The sequence below is a fragment of the Carassius auratus genome, unplaced genomic scaffold, assembly GCF_003368295.1.
Source record: "Carassius auratus strain Wakin unplaced genomic scaffold, ASM336829v1 scaf_tig00214405, whole genome shotgun sequence".
Taxonomy (NCBI): Eukaryota; Metazoa; Chordata; class Actinopteri; order Cypriniformes; family Cyprinidae; genus Carassius; species Carassius auratus.
In genome coordinates this window covers 101,115-111,347 of record NW_020527645.1, presented here as the reverse complement: position 1 = coordinate 111,347, position 10,233 = coordinate 101,115, and the positions used below count along the sequence as shown (strand labels likewise).

At 39.4% G+C, this 10,233-nt stretch overlaps 1 long non-coding RNA gene across 1 annotated transcript; it reads left to right on the top strand.

Annotated features, from left to right (window-relative positions):
* Positions 1-1,470: 1,470 nt before the first annotated feature.
* On the top strand, positions 1,471-3,043 carry LOC113091958 (uncharacterized). The gene is made up of 2 exons (XR_003287485.1): positions 1,471-2,453; positions 2,953-3,043. It is a non-coding gene; the product is annotated as an uncharacterized LOC113091958 (long non-coding RNA).
* The last annotated feature ends 7,190 nt before the right edge of the window (positions 3,044-10,233 follow it).

The window sequence follows — 10,233 nt, the reverse complement described above, 5'->3', positions numbered from 1 at the left end:
TGTTAAAATAGCAAAAGTGGATTTGGATACGCCCTGAGTGCGCCTGCGCCATGCGCTTTACACTTTGCATTTAGATCGTTAAAATAGGGCCCTCTATCTTCAATCTCAATTAGGAGTGTCAATGGTCCATTTGAGAGACAGGTGGCGTCAGGCACGTGCAGGGGTGGGGGGGGGGGGGGAGTGTTGGGTGCTTGAGCACCTGCCCCTTTGCCCTTTGGTGCCCAAAGTGCCCTTTTGTCAAAGCAAAATTTCCTCTAATTTTTTTTTTTGCCATAACGTTTCCTTTTGTGAATGCCTGCTCATGCCCAATCTAAATATTAGTAAAATTTTGAATAATAATTTAGCCGTCAATAAAATGACCAACATGACCTTTGACCTGACGACAACAACCTCCTCATCCAACCAGGACGATTCGTCACGCTGCACGCACATTTTTTAATTGTGAGAGGATATTATTTTCAACACCGCGGAAGCTGGTAAGTGGTGTTTCATTCTCAGCGAAGTGATTTTGATATTTATTTACTTATTATCATTATTTTACAAGAACGACGTGATGTGAGAACATGTGTAGCCTGTAGTGTAGAGTAACGTTAGCGTGCTGTTTGAGGGAGAAACGTTTCACAGGCATCGAGGGCATGCCCATTCAAAGATTTCTGAGCCAAGTTGATTTTAAATGCAGCTTCCAAACGACCAAAAAAAAAAACAGCAGAATAATATTTTTTATATATTTGATATAATCACACTGTTGTGATTAGATCGTTCAGCATCAGCTGCTAAATTCAAATCTGTGTTCGGCGCTGGCTGGCGCTGAGCCAGAGACGTTCATACAACGCTTCATGATAACCAATCAACGGTTCTGTTGCGCGAATGCAATGGCCAATCGGAGACGTGCAGAAGAGTCATCATGAAACGCGGTGTTTTTGTTCACTTGCTCGCTGACTGAATTATTTAGCGAATTCTTTCTTCAGAGAGAGAGAGAGAAAAAAACTAAAAAAAAAAAAAAACCCTGATGTGCATAATGTAATGTAAAGTTTTTCAGTGATTGTAATGGTAGTTTTTGAGAGTGCCTGAACTCTGGCTAAACTGAATGAAAATGTTATTTGATAATGTAAATGTTCTTTACTCTCTGAAAAATGAAAGTGTTAAAATAAGTAACTTACAATATTGTTTTTAAAATTTACATTAAATGCAAATTCAGTCGTATTAAAAATATTTTATGGCATGATATGGCACTTAAGTAAAAAGTCGGGGTTTTATGTGTAGTTAATAGATTACACTACCTTTCCATTTATTGATCAAATAACAATCTATAAAGGTGCAAAACGCGTTTACTTATACGTTTGAGAATCGAGATATTTCCTGATATATTAACCTCTTGAACTCTGGCCACGCCCTAGGACCCACCGGTGGGTCCGCGGGGAGGTCATCATACTATTTTTTAAAAATCTATAAACTGTGAAGCACAAAACTAGTCATATATGGTATTTTTTGAAAGCGTAGAACCTCTGCTTTCTTGCAAGTCCCATGGTATTTGCATTAATTTTACATAAAAGAAAATAATAAGGTATAAATTCGTTCTTCCACAACCACCCCCCCTTGAGAAAATCAGATGAATAATGTTCATATTTCATATTTATAGCACACAAACTCACCAAACATGGACAAGTCACACATCAAATGAAAGCTCTCACTCTCAGGAATGTCACTGTGTACTTTATTTCACCGATCTTATACATTACAGTGACATAACAAATAATAATTTTCAAAAGAATCACGAAAACTGAAATTACTTATGTGAACAAGCAAACGTATGCGTCATATTTCTGCGCTGATAACTACATCTGTGCTCACATACTAGCCTAAAATCCTATATCAGCTTTTACATTAGGTTGTTTTCTTCAAAATGAGAGCATTCTCGTGTGTCTGTGAGCATGCATGGCTAAACGGCACTATAATATGTCTCAGATGCGCAGATCAAAACATGCAATGCAGCGTAAAACATGACCAGTATTTGTATTGACTCTCTTTGATTCCTTTCGACTTGCAATGACGTCATCACGCAGTGCGTCCTATGTCATGAAAGCTGACAGCCTCCCCTCTCCATAGACACATCGATCAAGCTTCTAGACCATTCAGAGCCCGAGTTGTTCCTTTCCAAAGTTGAGGAGGTGGGACTAAAGAAAACGCCGTAAACGGGCGCAGATGATTATTGATGAGTTGATCGGAAGTTGGTTTGTGATTTTGGATAGCGTTTTAGCGAATTATTGCGTGCTTTTATTACTGTTAGAGTTATATGTCTCTGAAAAATGACTTCAAGAAAGTTTTTTGTTGGTGTGGAGGCGGCTTTGGAGGAGTTTGATCGGATGTCCGACACTGAAACTTGCAGCGAGGCTAGCTAGCTTTGACTCGGTCAGAGAAGCTGCTTACAAACTGGGAGAAGACCCTGATTTTGAGTAAGTATACGTTGTTTGTATCAAGCATTTGTAAGTTGCATGCTAATATTATTATTGCATTAATTTATTCATCGATTGCATTCATAAGTATATTGCCTTGTGCAGTTTATGTCTTTCTTGTATACGCGAATTGCATTCATCGGTTGCCTTCGTTAGTTGCATGCTAATTTGTTTTTGCATGAATTTATTTATCAATATTATATATACGTGTACTGCCTTGTACATTTTTATATCTTATGCATATGTGAATTGCATTCATGTGTTCGTTACATATTTGAATTACACACACGCAACGAACACATGAATGCAATTCACATATACATAAGATATGCAAGGGTTGTTCTCATTTATTTATACATACTCATGGATTTGTGTATGTGTAATCAAATTATTTTCCTCTTTCTGTTACTTGCATATCTGGATTATTTTTGTGTATGTCATTTTAGCATGTATTTTGGGATTGCAGTGTAAATTTATACATTTTTGTTTTGTTTTGCAGTTGTAGCATCCAGTGGTGAAGAATGGGAGCCAGCAAGTCAGGATACTTATCTTGTGTGTGTGTGTGTGTAAAATAAAATGCAAGAACAGAACTTTGCCTTATTTTGCTTATTATATGACATGAGTTTTTTGAGGAAACTTGGAGACATAAGAAATTCTGTCTCTTCAGGTAAAGCTACAGAGCTTGGAGACTCCAACGCCTCCTTTTGGTTAAATCTAAATAACTTTTGCTTAGAAGATGTTATCAACAAAATTATTTTTTTATCTTTTTACTGTCACCTAGTGGAATCAAAAGAAACTTTCTGCAGGGAAATAGACCTAACAGGTCCTAAATAACAGACTCCTAAATAAAAACTTACTTTAAAAAAATAATACAAATCTGACTTTGTTTCCGTGTTTATCACAATATAGTAAAAATACAAAAGACAAAATATGCAATATCTTGTGCTTGTGTTAAACTTCCGAGAGTTTTCTGTAAAATAAGATCATTTTTATAAATTTATTCCAAAGTATGTGGTTAGGGCTGTCTTTTAAGTTCAGCTATGCTGGTTTCAGTAGTCAAAAATGGTGACTGTACACTTGGAGAGTCTAACGCCTCCTTTCGATTAAAGCTAAATAACTTTTGCTTAGAAGATGTTATCAAAAAAATTATTTTTTCTCCTGTTTAATGCCACCTTGTAGAATCAAAAGAGATTTTCTGAAGTGACATAGACCAAACAAGTCCTAAATTACAGACTCTTAAATAAAAACTTAATTAAAAAAATTATAAAAATCTGACTTTTTGTTAGTGTTTATCACAGTAATGTAAACATATAAAGTACAAAATATGCAATATTTTACCCATGTTTTAAAATTCAGAGAGTTTTCTGTAAAATGAAACCATTTTTATGAATTTATTCCAAAGTATGTGGTTAGGGCTGTCTTTTAAGTTCAGGTATGCTTGCTGGTTTCAGTAGTCAAAAATGGTGACTGTAAAAGTACACTTGGAGAGTCTAACGCCTCCTTTCTATTAAAGCTAAATAACTTTTGCTTAGAAGATGTTATCAAAAAAATTCTTTTTTCTCCTGTTTAATGCCACCTAGTGGAATCAAAAGAGATTGTCTAAAGCGACATAGACCAAACAAGTCCTAAATTACAGACTCTTAAATAAAAACTTAATAAAAAATAATAATAAAAATATGACTTTTTGTCAGTGTTTATCACAGTATTGTAAACATATAAAATACAAAATATGCAAATAAACCCATGTTTTAAAATTCAGAGAGTTTTCTGTCAAATGAGACCATTTGTATCAATTTATTCCAAAGTATGCGAGTAGGGCTCTCTTTTAAATTCTGGTATGCCTAATTCTGTAAAAAATTCAAAATATGCTGCAGAGCTGAAGAGGTATATTTAAGCATGTTTGGAATTGTTTTGAATAAAAAGGAAAAATAAATAAAACATAAGCCTATATAAATTATACAGTGCTTTCATAGCATGACTCAGTTGTTTATTGTTTTGTATCAATATTTAAGGTGGACTTATTGATTAGGTGCAAGAATAGTAGTGATGGTTAAAATAATAGATTGATAATGAAATAGTAGATTGTGCCTTGTTCTTAGATGGACAGAGACTGGAAAGTAATAGATCAGATGAGGAGATGGAGATAGAGGAAGAAAAAAAGGCAAATGTAGACGCACAAGTGACAGAAAGAGCAGGTAAGCAAGCCAGGAGACAGAGGCTGGTGAGAAAGAGGAAAATGTAGAGAGTTTTCTTTAGTTTTTACTATAACAGCTGTTCTTAATTATTCTGTAGAACAGAGAAGAAAAAGCCTTCAGGTTGGGACAATTTAAGACATTTCAGTTTCTAATCCCAGAGCTATTATTAGGTGGAAATAATTTTTATTTTTTTACTTTTAAACTTAAAATTGTCTCTTCTAATCTTTTTCTTTTTAAAAACTGCATCACAGCATTTGCTGCCATATCAATACATAATCATCCATATCGATACGCAAATCGGCAAGAAATGCTTCACAATATATTGCTGTATTGCTATTTTGAACCGCGCTATTTAAACCTTATTCCATGTGCCCCTTTTATACTTTGAGCACCTGCCCCTCCAAAGGTCTCTGCACGGCCCTGGGTGGTGTTAATATCAAGTCAAGTCACTTTTACTTATACAGTGCTTTAAACAAAATAGATTGAAAACTCCATTGGTGACAGAATGGAGTAAAAACCCTGGGAGAAACCAGGCTCAGTCTGGGGGTCAGTTCTCCTTTGACTCAGCTCTATATTTCTTCGCGTTCCGGTGAAACACACCAATTTGAAAAAATTTATGGAATGCATAGTCGATACAAAAAACTGGATGACGAGTAATTTCTTACTGCTAAATTCTGAAAAACCAGGGGTGTTAATTATAGGACCTAAAAACTCTGCATGTAATAACCTAAAACATTGTCTAAGACTTGATGACTGCTCTGTCAATTCATCATCATCAGTTAGGAACCCAGGTGTGCTATTTGATCACAATCTTTCCTGAAAAAACGGTTCTAGCATTTGTAAAACTGCATTTTTCCATCTCAAAAATATATCTAAATTATGGCCTATGCTCTCAATGTCAAATGCAGGAATGTTAATCCATGCATTTATGACCTCAAGGTTAGATTATTGTAAAGCTTTATTGTGTGGTTGTTCTGCACGCTTAGTAAACAAACTACAGCTAGTCCAAAATGCAGCAGCAAGAGTTCTTACTAGAACCAGGAAGTATGACCATATTAGCCCGGTCCTGTCAACAATGCATTGTCTCCCTATCAAACATTTTATAGATTTCAAAATATTGATGACTACAAGAATGATTAATCCAAGTGAATAATCAAAAACTAAAAATGAAAAATAACTCTTAATCCTGATACCTTCTTGATTGATAGCTTCCTGTATTCGGTACATACGTCTGCTATGTCCAGTGTTGGGGGGGGGGGGGGGGGGGTAACAAGTTACAAAGTTGGTATAGCCTACTTATCACAACATTGTCAATTGCTTTGTCAATCGCAAACGATAATTTATTAAAACGTCTCACTACCGAACTACCTTAATTAAGTAGCTTAATTTGTGGAGGAGGAAGAGAAAGCACCCATTTAGTAAATGAGCCAGGGAGAAATAACAACTTTTAAGTAGGGTAATGGTACCGGCGCCTAAAAAAAAAGAACCTATGGATACTATGGATAACATTAAAGAACATTACAAATAAATCCATAGCTTTCACCTTGGATGCTCTCATTTCCCAAGTTGTGCTTCCCTTAATCTAAGGCTAATAAATATATTTCACAATCTGGGTCATTATTTAATACAAAACCACACATAATGTTTCTACTGTATCTCTGTCAATCACTCTGATATTTAGTTAAGATGAGTGCTGTCTGTCACTGTCTTTAATCAGTTCTGTGAATTACTGTATGCTCATTCTTTATAAAGTAGCAACACTGTCGTTTTTAAAATACAGTACTGTGCAAAAGTCTTAGGCACATTAGTATTTTCACCCCAAAAAAGGGTTTTAAGCCAGTTATTTATATCTTTTGCTGTAGTATGTCAGAAGGAAATATCAGTTTGCCATTAATTTTAATAATAATCTAGTGCAATTTTGAATGCACAAGCAGTTTGACAACGGCAAAATGAATGTTTGGAAATGTAAACTGTTATTTTATACTGACACACTACAGCAAAATATATAAATAACTGTCCGAACACCATTCTTTTGGGTGAAAATACTAACGTGACTAAGACTTTTGCACAGTAGTGTATGTATAATTAAATTAAGTGAGTACCTATGATTAAATTAAGTATATTTAAATAAGTGTAATTAAAATATGTGTTCGTTCATATGTGTTAAGGGCTAGATTTTCGCTGGAGGAAACACCTGTGGTGTGACAAGCGAAAACTTTACAGTAGATGGGAAACCGGTGTTCTGTCGATTTGTCCTACGCTGTCAGATTTTCCTACCTCCCACCAAAACAGTGGGTAGTACAATTCCACAACGAAAATTCTACTGTAAAATTATGGTTTATTAACCTCTACACCTACCACAACCCTAATCATACCCTTACAGTACTGCAAATACAGTAACTATGTGTTATATTCGCGGTTGTAGCTAAAATGGATACAGTTACAGGAAACCAACAATAAATATTATTTTCTACCAATTAGATTGCGTTTTTATTAAAGTCTACAACTACCCCAGCCCTAAACCTACCCTTACAGTAATGCAGATACATTAAATATCGTTGTTTAGCATGAGATAAAGGACGCGATATTGATGTGCGCGTGCGCAGTAAACCCGCGTAGGAAAATCTGACAGGGTAGGATAAAATGTCAGGACACCGGCTCCCTCGTGACCTTTTGTAAACTGTATTTATGATAAAGAACTGCACAGATACTGATATTCTAACAATCTATCAATAAACACACACCTTGTTGTCCTCTGTCTCTGTTTGAGTCCGCTCGCTGTCTGCGATTTGAAGAGCGCGCTGAAATACGGACAGGAGACCGGACTGACGCCGGTTTCATTTGAAATTTAAGGGGACTGACTCTGAGACGATCGGATACCGGTTCCGTACCCAACCATACTTTTAAGAAATATATTTTTTGATAAACGAACCCAAAACTGGCTATGCCCTTGCTGGATTGTGATGTGATTTGTGTCATGTGCAGGTGCGATGGATCGCGTACAAACCAATAGGGTATCGGAATGGTATATGTTTATACTTCTCATCCAACCACAATCAAATTCACTCCATCCGGATGGCGCGATTTATCTGGATAGTTTTTTTTTTTTTTTTAAATGATGACAAGCTGGAATGAAAACAAGCCGAAATGAAATAGCAGTAACGATGCTATTATTAAAATGTAAGGAGTAGAAAGTACAGATACTTGCGTGAAAATGTAAGGAGTAGAAGCAAAAAGTCGGCTGAAAAATAATTACTCAAGTAAAGTATAGATACCCCAAATTTCTACTTAAGTAATGTAACAAAGTATTTGTACTTCGTTACTTGATACCTCTGAATGAAATGCACAATTTAAACTGAACAGAGATGACATCACTGAATTCAATGATGAACTGCCTTTAACTGTCATTTTGCATTATTGACACACTGTTTTCCTAATGAATGTTGTTCAGTTGCTTTGACGCAATGTATTTTGTTTAAAGCACTATGTAAATAAAGGTGACTTAACTTGACTTGACCAGACAAACCAGCAGTTCAATTCCAGGCTGCAGGAAAGTCAGATGTGCAGAGGAATCATTTGTTCCCTTTCAGTCGGTCATGTTCTACGTTACATCAGAAAGAGACTGACGATTGGGGATCTTGCCCGAGCAACTCGCACTCAAGCTTTCGATTCGGAGCCAAGCACATTGCTTGCTGCTTTCACCAGAGTGTTTACAAGTGAGTCAGCTGGTGTTGGTGTGACGGCGCGATTCAGTGGTTCATCTGGGTTTCCTGCAGTCAACTCCCGTGTTCTCCTGAGCTCTTCAGCACCACTGAAAGAGCTTTTTCTCTCACTAAAAGAGTAAACTGGTTGAATTTGCATCTTTTTAAAGATGTTATTTCGCCCTTGTGTTTCTGGGTGCGGTTGATATATATTGCTCCTCATGACAGCCACGATCGCTGTATCACCTGTGTGAACTTTCAGCACACTGAGACTGCGTTCGAGGATGACTCATGTTCTCATTGCGGAGACATGATCATCTCGACGTTAAGATCGAGACTTGATTACCTTAAAAAGTATAGAGTCCCCTCTGCCACACCCCGTACTTGCTCCTCTTCTTGTAAGAGGGCTACTTCTGCTGGTGGCCAGGGTGATCTAAGGGTTACCACGTTTGCTTCCCCAACGAGACAGCCTCGTCGGCCACACCCTCAAAAACACTGCAGCCATTGAGTTTCTGGAGGAGTTTTTGGGACACTCTCAGGCTCCTGACATCTCTTTCTGGGCTCGGGAGGAAGACCTTATGTCGATCGCCGCATCACAAGGCAGGCTTGAGTCTTGGGAGATGAGGATTCGGCTGCATTGCCTCCCTCGGGAGTGGCAGCATTCCCGAGCTGACAGCCATGCTTTCCCGGGCAGCTGAGAGCATCGGCTCGAGGCTGGATTATTGGTTCCTTGAGGCAGCTTGTTCTGACCGCCGGCACCCCTCGCTGGTTTCTTTTTTTCCAGAAGTGCACCAGGAAGTGACCAGTTCATGGAAGGCACCTTTAACTGCCCAAAACTGTTCTGGTGCTTCCTCCGCCTTCACTGCACTCGATGGCGGGCAGCCAAGGGGTATTCTGGGATTCCTCCAGTGGAGTGTTCTGTTGCAGGAAGTTGTGGCCTAATGGTTAGAGGGTTGGACTCCCAATCGAAGGGTTGTGAGTTCTAGTCTCAGGCCGGACGGAATTGTAGGTGGGGGTAGTGCATGAACAGCTCTCTCTCCACCTTCAATACCACGACTTAGGTGTCCTTGAGCAAGGCATCGAACCCCCAACTGCTCGCCGGGCGCCGCAGCATAAATGGCTGCCCACTGCTCCGGGTGTGTGCTCACAGTGTGTGTGTGTGTGCATTTCGGATTGGGTTAAATGCAGAGCACAAATTCTGAGTATGGGTCACCATACTTGGCTGAATGTCACTTCACTTCACTTCAGTGCAACTGTATCCTCAGAGCCCCTCCGCATGGCGTGGTAGCCCCAAGCTTCCCTCCAAGGCCCGTAAGTTCTCATCCACACTTGTGGCCAAGGCTCACAGAGCTGCGGGTCAGGCCGCTTCTGCCCTGCACGCCATGGCCACCCTTCAAGTCTACTAGGCCAAGCTGCTCAAAGAGCTGCACGGGGTAGTGCTGACCCAGGGGTTTTAGCAGGAGGCACGCACCGTTACCGACCTCGCCCTCCAGGCGATGAATGTTACTGTGTGCTCCTTGGGTCAGGTGATGTCCACTTTGGTGGTCCAGGAGCGCCACCTATGGCTGAACCTGGCATATATGAGGGAGAATTTTGCCCAGCAGTTCTCTGCCGACCAGAAGCAGTCTGAGGCCATCAAATACATTCTGCACCGGCGGCCTGCTGCTGCCTCCACTCTACCACCGGTGCAGCTGCCTCAGCCTTCTCGTCACTGAGGGTGCCCCCCTGAGGTCTGCTCCACTCCAGCTCGGCCACAGCAGCAGCCTTCACCCCGGCTGTAGTGAGGAGACGTCCGCAGAAGGGCGGTGCAGCCCGTCTCTGCAGCTAAACCTGCCAAGCGTCAGGCCAAGCAGACTTCCTGAGGTGGGCGACCCGGAGTTGGGG